The 13,480-nt window shown below is 40.6% G+C and overlaps 1 pseudogene; it reads left to right on the plus strand.

The window, feature by feature from the left end:
• The first annotated feature begins 3,839 nt into the window (after nt 1-3,839).
• Nucleotides 3,840-5,257, plus strand: LOC102508444 (annotated as a pseudogene).
• Nucleotides 5,258-13,480: the final 8,223 nt, after the last annotated feature.

Below are 13,480 nucleotides of genomic sequence, written 5' to 3' on the forward strand. Positions count from 1 at the left end.
GTCGAAAGGCTTCCTGTCTGTCTTGATCCTACTGAGCTCTCTGCACTGTCACTCTTGGCCACTCCCTTGCTCTGAAAAGTCTTTCCTCCCTGGGTCTTCTGGATCCTTCTTCTACTTTCCATTCTCTCCTTCCCGTTAGCTCTTGTGGGTCCTCCTGCTCTGTAAATACAGGTTCTCCCCGGAGTCCACTCTCTGGCTCCCTTCTTGCTGTACACATTCTCTCCAGACAATCTTGTTGACTCACATTGCTTCCACTTTTATTTTTATTAAGCTATTTCCCAGATCTCCAACTCCACCTCCGTATTTCAGACCCACATTTTTCAATAGCTGTCTGGGGAGATGCACATGGAAACCCAACCAACATTTTAAAGGTAGTTCTTGCCAGAGAATGACTATTCTTTTGCTATATGAGAGTTATAGATTCTACATATTTAAGGTATTTTATATTTTCATGATAATGATAAGAAAAGCCTGGCTGTTTGCTCGCTGAAACAACCACACAAATACACACACCCTTGAGATCTTGAGCAAGAGCAGTGGGCATGCATCCCTCGAACACCCTTACTTCTCAGTACCTGATTTTGTTCTCCACCCACCTCCACCACGCACTTCACAACCATTCTGTAGATCTGCACTTACCAATAACTAAAGCCAACAATTGCAGTCATGCATCCCAGTTTTTGCCTTCATCTTCTGTATTTCTAGTTCACTCCCCCATTACCCAAACTCCAGGAATGCTTTGCCCCACAAGGACCTAATTTCCATTGATTGTACCACCCTTCCAGTTCCTCAGTCCCCGAAATCCCCTTTCCTCCTAGCCACATTTAATGTCCTCAGCCAATTATTATAATTGCTCTATTTATCTCAGTCTAATTCTTTTGCCCTTTTGTTACTTCATGATACTCAGAAAAACTACAAACCAGGCTAAATCCAGCCCTCCACCTACTCCACACCTGCCCTCATGCACCTGAGTCTGGCTGGAGAAAAAGACACAAACTGCTGGCTGTCTTCACTCTAAATCCATGACCGTGACCCTCAAGCACATTTCTACCATAGCCAGGTGATCATCCTACACATCCTAATCCTTTCACCCTCCTGTGGTCCTAAATGACAATTTTTTTCACTTGTTTTCCCCTCAGATCTCCAACACCTCTCTATTCTCACTCTTACTTGTGATCTGGCTTCTTGTTTTACTGAGGAAATGAAATCTGTCAAAAAAGGAGGACAGTTTTGGACTCTTACCACCACATCATCCCACCTACCGCATCTGTGTCAGTGTCTCTGTAACACCTCTTTCGACTACAGATAAACCATCTGTGATCCTGTCAAAAGCCAACCCCTCTCCAACTCAAGGCTGTCTCTCCAGTTAGTCTACCCTCTCTCTCTCTCATATCATCAGATTGTCCCTCTTTACTAAGTCTTTCCCATAAACTTATAATCATACTATTATTTCTCCCATTTTCAAAGAAAAACTCTTGACCCTTCCTCCCCCTCCGGCTGCCGTCTCATTTCTCTGCTCCCGTTCATAAAAAACCAGTTGACAGTATTACTTGTACTCACTGTCTCCAGTTCTCCAATGAATCCACTTCAATCAGGCTTTTTTAAAAAAAAATCTTATTTGCTTTTTTGTGGGGGGGAGGTAATTAGGCTTGTTTGTTTGTTTCTTAATTTTTTTTTTTAATGGATGTACTTGGGATTGAACCCAGGACCTCATGCATGCTAGGCATGCACTCTACCAATGAGCTATACCTTCCCCTGACTTCAATCAGGCTTTTGCCTCTATCACACTACCAATGTCTCTGAACAGGGTCACCAATGACTTCGTTATTGCAAAATCTGATGATCAGCCTGCAGTCCCCATCTTACTTGCCCTATCAACACACCTGGCACAGTTCTTCACCTCTTCCTCCTGTAAATACTCTCTACCAAGACACCATACTCTAGGTTTTCCTTCTCCCACACTGGCTGTTCCTTCTCAGCCTCTTGGTTCTTCAACTTGTACTTCTTTACTTTGGAGTCCTCCAGGGTACTCATTCACTTCTTTCTCTATACTAACTCCTTTGGCAATCTCATCCAATGTTAGGATGTTAAATATCTTTTTTGTTTTAAACATTCAACATTTCTCTAAATTGAAGTATAGGTGATTTACAATATTGTGTTACTTTCAGGTATACAGTAAAGTGATTCAGTTATATATGTATTTTTTCAGATTACTTTCCACAAGTTATTTTCCATTAAATATACCTTTCCATTAAAGGTAAGATATTGAAAATAGTTTCCTATACTATACAGTAAATCTTTATTGCTTATCTAGCTTATGTATGGTACTTTGTATCTGTTAATCCCATACTCCTAATTTATCCTTCTTCCCTTTCCTTTCCTGTTTGGTAACTGGAAGTTTGTTTTCTATATCTGTGAATCTGTTTCTGTTGTGTACATAGGTTCATTTATATTATTTTTTAGATATCATATACCATTTGTCTTTCTCTGTCTGACTTACTTCACTTAGTATGATATTCTCTAGGTCCATCTGTGTTACTGCAAATGGCAATATTTTGTTCTTTTTTATGGCTGAGTAATATTCCATTGTGTGTGTGCAATATATGTATATCTCACATCTTCTTAAACCAATCATCTGTTGATATTGTTAAAATGGCCATACTACTCAAAGCAATGTACAAATTTAATGTGATCCCTATCAAAATATCCATGACATTTTCCACAACATTAGAATAAGTAATCCTAAAATTTATATTGAATCACAAAAGACCTAGAACTGTCAAAGCAATCCTGAAAAAAAAAAAAAAAAAGAACAAAGCTGGAGGCAAAACCCTCTCAGACTCCAGACAGCACTACAAAGCTTCAGTAATCAAAACAGTGTGGTATTGGCACAAAAATGGATATATAGATCAATGGAACAGAATAGAGCCCAGAAATAAAGCCACACATCTATGGTCAATTAATCTATGACAACGGAAGCAAGAATATACAATGGAAAAAAGACAGTCTTTTTACCAATTCGTGTTGGGAAAATTGGACAGCCTCATATAAATCAGTGATATAAGACCACTACCTTACAGCATATACAAAAATAAACTCAAGATAGTTTAAATACCTAAATATAAGACATGATACCATAAAACTCCTAGAAGAGAACATAGGCAAAACATTCTCTGACATAAATCATAGCAATATTTTCTTAGATCAATCTCCCAAGGCAAAAGAAATAAAAGCAAAAATAAACAAATTGGGCCTAATCAAAAGGTTTTGCATAACAAAGGAAATCATCAACAAAATGGAAAGACAACCTACAGAGTGGTAGAAAATATTTGCAAGTGCAACTGACAAGGGGTTAATATCCAAAATATACAGACAGCACATCTTATTTAACAGCATCAAAAACAAATAACCCAATCAAAAAATGGGCAGAAGACCTAAACAGACATCTCACCAAAGATATACAGGCACATGAAATGATGCTTAATATCACTAATTGTTAGAGAAATGCAAATCAAAACCACAATGAGGTATCACCTCACACCTGTCAGAATGACCATCATCAAAAAGTCTACAAATAATAAATGCTGAAGATGATGTGGAGAAAGGGAATCCTCCTTCACCATTGGTGGGAATGTAAATTGGTGAAGCCACTATGGAAAACAGTACAGAGTTTCCTTAAAAACCTAAAAATACAGCTACCATATGATTCAGCAATCCCATTCCTGGGCATATATACAGAAAATTCTAATTCGAAAACACATGCCCCCCAATATTCGTAGAAGCATTATTCACAATTGCCAAGATATGAAAGCAACCTAAATGTCTATCAAAAAATGAATGGATAAAGAAGATGTGATACCTTATGGCATACAAACATGTAAAGACAGGGAAAGATGTTCAATATAGCACATAACTACATTTTTGCTAAGTTAAGGACATTTTCAACATTACATTATGTAGAATATGAAACCTCAGCTCCAGGGACACACACAGGGTCTTCAGATCCTTTTTCAACTTCAGCCCCAGAGGCAGCAGCCATTGCAGTGTGAATGACCAAGAAGGACTGGATTGCCACTTATGAACTCCTTTTTCAGGAGCAGGTGATGGTGGCCAGGAAGGATGTCCATATGCCTAAACACCCCGAGCTGGCAGACAAGGATGTGCCCAATTTTCACATTATGAAAGCCATGCAGTCTTACATCACCTGGCTACAGGAAGGACAGCTTGCCTGGAGACATTCCTACTGGTACCTTTCCAACAAGGGTACCCAGTACTTCTGTGATTAACCTCCACCTGCCCCCTGAGACATGCCTGCCAACCTGCACTGCATTCAACCCGAGACTGCAGACCACAGCCCATGGGTCTAGAGGGAGAACAACCTGCGAGACTCACAGGAGGGGAAGTGGACAGAGATGCCTACGACCAAGCACTGTGCCCCCTGGTGCCGACAGGAGAGCTGAGGCCAGGCTGGATCAGAGACCAAATTCCAGTTTAAAGGTGGATTTGTTACAAAACAGAAAAAGACTCACATACATAGAAAATAAACTTATGTTTACCAAAGGGGAAGAGGAAGAAGGGATAAATTGGGAGTATGGGATTAGCAGATGCACACTGCCATATAAAAAACAGAAAAACAACGAGGTTTTGCTGTATAGCACAGGGAATTACATTCAATATCTTGTAATAAGCTATAATAGAAAAGAATAAAAAAGAATATAGACATATGCATATACATGTATAGCTGAATCACTTTGCTGTACACCTGAAACTAACACAATATTGTAAATTAACTACTTCAATAAAAATGTTTTAATAAAAATAAAAATAAAGGCGGATTTGGTCGTGGACATGGTCAGCCACCTCAGTCAAGTTGGAAGAGATTGTTTTGGGTTGAATAAATCCATAGAAAGAAAGACAGAGAGAGAGAAAGAAAGAAAGGTAGAGAGAGAGAAAGAAAGAAAAAGGAGGGGAAGGAAGGAAGGAAGGAAGGCAGGCAGGCAGGCTGAGAACAGTTCTGCAACCTGGCCGGCCAGACCACTGGCTACTGAGGAATCTAGGAGAGGCTCAAAAATGTAGGACCAAACGTAGCACTCTTTGAAAGGCTCTAGTTCTAGGGAGAGGAAGGCAACCTAGAAGAGGTAGGCACTACTTGCAGACTGAGAAATGAAAGAAAAGGGGGAAATGGTGAAAAGTAGGAGTCCTATGGAAATGAAAGAAAATCACAGTAACAGAAGACACACCAACTTTTCCCTCACAAAAGGACAATCTATTAAAGAATTTCACTCCACTTATCACTAGAAGAGGGCATTCTTGAACTAAGGATCTTAGTAAGCCACCCAAGCCTTTCACCCTTCCCACAAAGAAACACCTGTTATTGACAGGCCAGGAAAATTCAACACACTTTTAAATAAACAAATGACAGGTAGAATCTATACCAAGCCACTATGAGAAGAAAATAATGACAGACTAATATCTTCAGCTGACAAATTTATTCCCCTCCAAAACAGCAAAGAAACATGAAAATTGTGACACAATATCCAACACAAATTAAATATTATTAAATAGGCACTTGATGATGTAAAACACCAAAATTCAAATTTTCAGGATAGAAATGGACAAAATACAAGATGTGAAATGAGCTAAACAAACTGAGGAAAGAAACAAGAAAAATTAAATAGCAATTTATATAATTATCCACTCAGTATGTTTGTACACTTCAAGCTTATATAATGTTATATGTCAATTACACATTTAAAATTTTTTATTTAAATTTTTCAATTTTTTAAATTAAAGTTTTTATATTTTTAAATTAAAATTTCAAAAATAAAGACTTTAAAACTGCCATTATAAAAATGTTTAAGGATTTGAAGGGGAAAATTCATGAACACAGTGAGTGAATAAACTGGGGAAATCCAGTAGGTAAATGGAAACTATTGAAAGCATCATGTGGCTTAATCAGAAATAACGCAAACCAGAAGACAATGGAACAACATCTATAAAATACTGAAGGGGAAAATGCTGCTAACCTCTCACTATGATTCATGCAGTGAAAATATCCTCAACAGTAAAGGCAACCAATAAAAGGAACCAGAGCTCCTTGTAGAAATAGCTGATTCCAGGGCTAGAACATGGAAAGTACAACATGAACCTGGGACATCTTATGGACCTAGAAAGTACTAATAAATATGGAGGGAATGGTTGAATTTAAAATCATCATTTTGCAACCATTTTAGTAAAAATCAGGAAAGTGGGTGCTAAATCTGTAAGGGAAATTTTTATTAGAAGCAGGATATTTACAAGGTCTTAAAATTTCTCCCCAAAGATGGCTTATTAATTGCAAGGAAAAACAAGTTGATAAAGCAGACAATACCGGGCAATCCAAATCAACATCACCAATGATGGCAGGTGAACATGTGTCTTTAAATGTGATGCCCTGAAAAGAGCACAATGTCACATGTATATTATTATTGCCCAGGATGTGAGCTGAATCTGATCATAAGGAAACAATGAGATGCAATGTTAAATGCACAAAATTACCTAGTGAGTGTACCAAAAATGCTTAAACAGTTTAACATAATCAGATAAATCCAGAGTGTAGAACATTCCACAAGACAGCTAGATCAAGCTTTTGAAAAGTTAGTACCATGAAAAACTACCCCCCAAATTGGTAAGGGGGAACTGTTCTAGGTTAAAAGAAAATATGGAAACATAATAACTAACTTTGTTTTTAAATCATTTTTAAAAATATTTCTTTAAATTTTATCTTTTTAAAATCTTTTTTTATTTTTATTTTTGTTGGGGTGAGGTAATTTGGTTTGTTTGTTTGTTTGTTTTTAAATGGCAGTACTGGGTATTAAAACCAGGACCTCCTGGTAGCTCACTCTACCACTGAGCTATACCCTCCCCTCCAATAATTAACTTTAATATGTGACTCTTGACTCAATCCTAAATCAAAAAAAAAACAAAAAAACAAAACAAAAAAAACACTGTTGAAGTAAGTTTAGGCACTAGCAGATTTTAAATATGAACTGAATATCAGAAGATAGTATTAAATTGGTGTTAAGTTTTTGGAGTGTGGTAATGACCTTGTAGTGTATAGGGAAATGTCCTTATTCTTAAAGCAAATACATGTTGAAGTATTTAGGACTAAAATGCCATGCTGTCTGCAACTACTTTCCAATGATTCAGAAATACAAAAAGTAGAAAGAGAGAAAGTGTGACAAAATGTTAATTATTGGTGGTTAGGAAGAGGATATAAATCTCTATGTTCAGTGCACTATTCTTTCAACTTATATGTAAGTTTGAACATTTTTTAAATAAAAAGTTGAAAGAAAAATAAGACAAGAAAAATGACCTTGGAGAAAACAAGGCTAATTCAGAGAACAATAGAAAACTTAAAAATATACACATAGTATCTTCAGAGAAATTTGAGAAGCTATTACAAGCATAAAAAAAGCACTGAATACTCTAAAATCAGAAAATTCAGTAAACAAGATAGCACTCTTATAAACTGAAAATTTGATCACTGAAAAAAATTTTAATAGAAGGAACATAAAATAGATTTTAAAAACAACAAAATAGAAAATGTGAGAGAAAACATAAAAGCTACAGAGGATCAGTCCAGGATTCTAACACCTGACTAATAGTCCCAGAAACTGGGAGTAGAACCATGTGGTGGGAGGAGGGGGGAGAAATGGATATTTTCAAAAAATAAAACAAGCAAATATCCTAGAGCTGAAGAAAATTTGACTTCCATCCAAGATCCCAGGACAACGAATGAAAAATAACTCCACCAAGGCACCCCAACATTTTTGTAGAAGTTCAAGGTGCTGTGGGGATTGTTAAAAGATACTAGAGATATAAACAAACACAGTAACATGTCACCTACAAAGAACAAACAGTCAAGTAAGGTTCTGAACATTCTGACCAGATAGCTTGACGCTCACAGCCCTGAAGGAGTGAACCTCATACCGGGTGGCGTCCCTGGGGGAGGCCCTTATGCTCTGCCCAATACCATTGTTACTGGCATATCTTTCTTTTTCACAAGAAAGTGAATCGTCTGAGTATGAGCAAGAATACCAACTTATTCATCTTTACCTCCCCCCCTCTTCTTTATTTCTAAAAGTCCTGCAAAGAATACACAAAGTTCTTTTGAACAAGCTCTAGTCAGTCTCTGTCTCTCTGCCCCTTCACTCCCTTGCCTCCCACTTTCTGTCCCCTTCTTTCTCTGCTCACCCGTTCATCCCAGGAACACAGAGTGAGACCCAGCGTGCTAGGTCAGGGGCATTCAAATGAATAAAGACCTCTCGTGGGTCCCATGAAGGAGTCCATAGCTGTGAGGAGACAGACCATGTGCAGGGATGTGGCCCTTCTGGGAGCCTGGCAGTCTCCTCCCCAACTTACATACAGCTCAGAATTCAGAGTACCTACACAATAGTTTAATGCTCCCTATTCTTTTTTTTTTTAAATTTTTGTTGAAATATAATTAACTTACAATGTTGTGTTAGTTACTGGTGTACAGCACAGTGATTCAGTCACACACACGCATATGTATTTTTTTCATTATAGGTTATTACAAGTTACTGAATATAGTTCCCTGTGCTATACAGTAGGACCTTGTTTATTGCTCCCCTTTCTTAAACTTGAGTTAGACATGAATTAAATTTTCTATTGTTTTAGTTTAAACATTTAGCTAGTTTTTGCTTATGGAATTCTCTAAAGGGTCAGGGGCTCCTGAGGAAAGAAAAGTTTCCTCCTTTGTATCATCCAGTTAGAATCCACAAGCTCCCTCCAAATCCTTCCTCTTGTGAGTTGTTCCTTGAAAGGGGAGGCCACAGGATGCAGCTGAGGCCACATCAGCAGAGCTTGGCCTGGCCTGACGGTGACAGCGGGCATGGCCCAGGGACAGTGGGTGCCATGGAAGGGGGACCTGGAGGGTGAGGCGTTTCACAGTTCCCAGAGGAGCGGCTCCCCCTAGTGGCAAAAAGTGGGAGCTGCAGCGCTCTTCCGCCAAGCAAATGGCCAACACCAGTGCTAAGGCTTTTCAGGCTTTCCACACACACCCTCCGTCCCCACCTCACAGACACTGGACCCCCTTTTTGGAGTCTGCCTGTAGAAAAGGCACAGGTCACAGCCCCTCTCTGTGACCAAAAAGACCTCTGATACAAAGTAAATAAGTCACAGGTGTAATGCACAGAATAGTAACTATAGTTAATAACACTGTATTGCATGTTTGAAAGTTGTCAAGAGAGATCTTAAAAATTCTCATCACGAGAAAACAATTTTTGTAACTCTGTGTGGTGATGGACATTAACTAGACTTATGGCAGTGACCATTTTGCAAAATATACAAATATTGAATTATTATGTTGTACACCTGAAACTAATGTATTTGTCTACGTCAATTATACCTCAATAAAAAACTTTTACTTAGAAGGACCTCTAATGGAATAAGCCCTCCCTGCCCCAGCGCTTTTAGTCTTAATGGCCAAGTGTGTGTGCAGTAAGTTTCTGCAACTGCAGCCCAAACCCTGATTCTCATCAGCCAGACCACAGACGTTCCCTTTGCCCCCAGCAGTCCGTGAGACGCTGTTCCTGGCTGCCAGCCTCTCCATGGCATCAGCTGCTCTCTGGAACGCAGCTCCAGTTTTGGAGGTGCTGGGGCTCTCCTGGACCCTTTCTAGCCCAGTACTTGGCACCTAATCCAGAATATCTCTTTCCTCACCTGGCTCTCAGGGATGAAGGGGAAAGTCTAGTGGGGAGGGATCCAGGCCCAGATGGAGTCCACACAGCAGAGGCCCCACCTGGTGGCCAACCTCCACTAGCCTAAAGCTGTCTCTGAGAAGCACAGTCTCACAAAGTTTGCTCTCCGTGAGAGCTACCCTCTGGCTGTTCCTATTTAACTATTTCCACTCCCAGTGGTCCCCAGGCCACATAATCTTAGAGGACATATGCAGAATCCCAGAGCCCCTGCCACAGGCACAAAGCACAATCCTGACAACCAAGCCAGGCACTCAGCTAGTTAGTTGGTCAGAACACAATCACAGGTGCCCTCAGAGACCGTGGGGCGTGGGGAGGGTACACCATGCAGACTGTGTCAGTAGAGTTCTCTGAGGAGCAGAGGCTGACAGAACTGAGAGTGCACAAGGTTCATCAGTGAGTAACATCATGAAAGAAAGGGGAGGAAAACGGACTGGGGATGGACAGCTGTCACAATGCAGACTTGACCGTTTCTGGAACAAAGATGTCCAAGATTTCCTGTTCAGAGTCCCTTGTTGGGCAGAAACAGCCAGGCCCTATACTATCATCATGCTCACATTGGCTGGGCTCAGCTCAAAAATGGAATTGATCTTGAACGTGGACCCAGACACTGAGGCTGTCAGCTCATCTCAGTCCGCAAAGCTTCTTGAAGGAGAAGCAGGAGGTGCAGCCCTGTGTCTGCCACCATGCGTGCCTTGTGCTGTGTGGACCACTTTTCCACACACAGACTCTGGGGGCCTGTCTTCCTTCAGGAAAACCTACAAGAGGGAAGTTAAGGGAATGAAATAGAGACCCCCATTTGCTGAAGTTGGTCTTGGGACCACAGGTGGTACCTGTCTCCTCCCTCCTCTGCCATTCATTCTAAATTCCCCTTACCCTCAGCTACCACTCCTGTGGTCTCAGTGGTTTACCTGTGGTATGACCCAAGCCCTGGTTCTTGAGGAGTCTGAGGCCCTGGTAACAAGGAAGGTGCACCATCCAGACCCTCCTTCAAGAAAAGACATGCCATGGAGGGAGGGTAGAACTCAGTGATAGAGCACATGCTTAGCACGCATGCGGTCCTGGGTTCAATCCCCAGGACCTCCATTTAAAAAGAAATAAACCTAATTACCTAATAAGTAAACCTGATTACCTCCCCCCACAAAACAACAAACAAAAAAGTATTGCTTTAAAAAAAAAAAAGAAAACAAACCAGAAAAGAAGTGCTGACCACCTGTGATGAGTGTCGTTAGCTGACAGCCTCCAGCTGTTCATTTCCTCAGAATGGGCCCCCGCCCGTAACTGAGTAAGACGGTGGCACAGGACCTAGCATTGTAACAATCGTTGCTCTGGAGCTGCCCCATTGGGCAGTAGTTTATCATATTTGCATTTCCAAACTTGATGGCTGCCCCTGCTCAATCCTGCTCTCTCCCTTTCCTTTCACAGTTGTTCCCCTCCAATAAAACCTCTGCACCTAACTCTGCACTCCTAACTCTGTCTCAGCAACCGCTTCCTGGAGAGCCCAACCTGTAACGCTTGGTACCAGGAGTGGCCCAAGAAAGCATCCCCCATGAAAGAGGCACTAAGGAAACAAAACGACTCAGCCAGCCTTTGAGGATGGCCACCCCTCTGCCAGCACAATGGGCACATGAGCAGAGTGGCAATGAGGGCAGAGACAGGGGCTGGGCAAGGGCCCAACAGAGTGGATTCATACTTAACAAGGACAGCCTGGCTGCTGCTGACTCTGAGGTCCAACCTACCAGCAACAGTGACCTAAGGTCTCTGGTAGCAGGTTGACTACATTGGGTCCCTTCTATCCTCAAAGGTCAGGAATAGACATCTATTCTACATTTAGGTTTGCCTTTCTTGCTCATAAGATCTCAGCCAGCACTGGTGGTTAAGGAATGCCTGATTCACAGATGTGGAATCCCATACAACATGCATCTGTTCTAAAAATGTACCCAGGATTTGTTTTAATCGGGTATGGTGAGACATGCAGACGTGAAAATGATTGTCGTGATGGAAAAAAAATTGATACAGATTTCTAGAAAGAAGAAGGCTTCCATGCCATGCCACATACAGGACCACATAGGGAAGGATCAGTGATGGTCAGGAGGCAGAAGAGGGGAGAGCATGGCTTGAGCCCTCATTGGGGTTCTTGTGAGAAGGGCTGGGCAAGGCAGGGTAGGTACTCAGAGTAAGTGTAGGACTGGATTGATTTCATCAGGCTCTGGGCTATATGGCTGGTCCCTATTCATTGGTACCTGGGCAAGTTTGATAAAGGAGATAGTTGGGGAGGCAGGCTCTGGATTGGTTGGTTTGCATATCAAAGGTGCACTTGTTGGTTGTTAGCTATCTCCAGGAATTAGCGAGACCCAGGAGGGGCCATCTCCCCAACGTCAAGGCCCCAAATGCCAGAGGATCAAGAATACAGGAAGCAAAAAAATATAGACAATACAGCATCCAACCAGGGAATTCTGTTACAGCAAAGGAAGCAAAGCCCTGATCACGGGACTCACTGGTGACATCACCTTCCACACCACTCAGAGGCAGAAATCAGAGATTCAGTATCTTCTAAGGTATCCACCCAGAGGTCCCCATCCCATGTGCCCGGGTCCCACAGATCTGCCCTAGGTGAGCATTCAGCCATCTTTGGAGATATGTCACTTGGCCACTTTGTCTATTAAATCCTAGGTTTCATTGCCAGCTCTTTTTTCTTCATCAACTGTATGAGATGAAGGATTCTTTGAATATAGTTCCTTGTGCTATACAGTGGGCCCACTCCAGTTTGGTGCAAACCGTGAACAATTAAGAGGTAATTGAGAAGGGTGGCAAAAAGGTAATTGAGCACACTGAAAACTTGTGTTCCTTTCAGTATTGCATGTAATGATAGGTTTTCATATTTAGGTTCTTTAAAAACTAAAAATAGAGTTACCATATGATTAAGCAATCCCACTCTTGGGCATATATCTGGAGAAAACTCTAATTCAAAAATTACATGCACCCCAGTGTTCATAGCAGCACTTATGATAGTCAAGACAAGCAAGCAACTTAAATGTCCATCAATAGATGAATGAATAAAGAAGACGTGGTAGAAATATACAGTGGAATGTTATTTAGCCATAAAAAGGAATGAAATAATGCCATTTACAACAACATGGATGGACGTAGAGATTATCATACTAAGTGAAGTAAGTCAGACAGAGAAAGACAAATATCATATGATATCATTTATGTGTGGAACCTGAAAAAAAAGATACAAATAAACTTATCTACAAACCAGAAATAGACTCAGACACAGAAAACAAACTATGATTACCAAAAGGGAAAGGGGAGTGGAGAAGGATAAATCAGGAGTTTGGGATTAACATATACACATTACTATATATAAAATAGATAAACAACAACTGTATAGCATAAGGAACCATATTCAATATCTTATAATAACCTATAATGGAAAAGAATCTGAAGGAGAATATGTGTATGTGTATATATATATATATAAATAATTTTGCTGTATGCCTGAAACTAACACAGCATTGTAAATCAGCTATACTTCAATTAAATAAATAAATAAACAAGAGACTGTCCTTCTGTCCCCAGCAGTGCTTTGTCTTGTCCCTGTAATGAGTTTTGTGAGGATGCCCACTAGGCGAGTGACACTGTAGTGTCATGGGATCCACAGAGTGTCTTCCTATCTCAGGAGCTGTGTTCCTTGTCCCCAGATAAAACTGCCAGCTGCT

This window comes from Camelus ferus, chromosome 1 (assembly GCF_009834535.1).
Source record: "Camelus ferus isolate YT-003-E chromosome 1, BCGSAC_Cfer_1.0, whole genome shotgun sequence".
NCBI lineage: Eukaryota > Metazoa > Chordata > Mammalia > Artiodactyla > Camelidae > Camelus > Camelus ferus.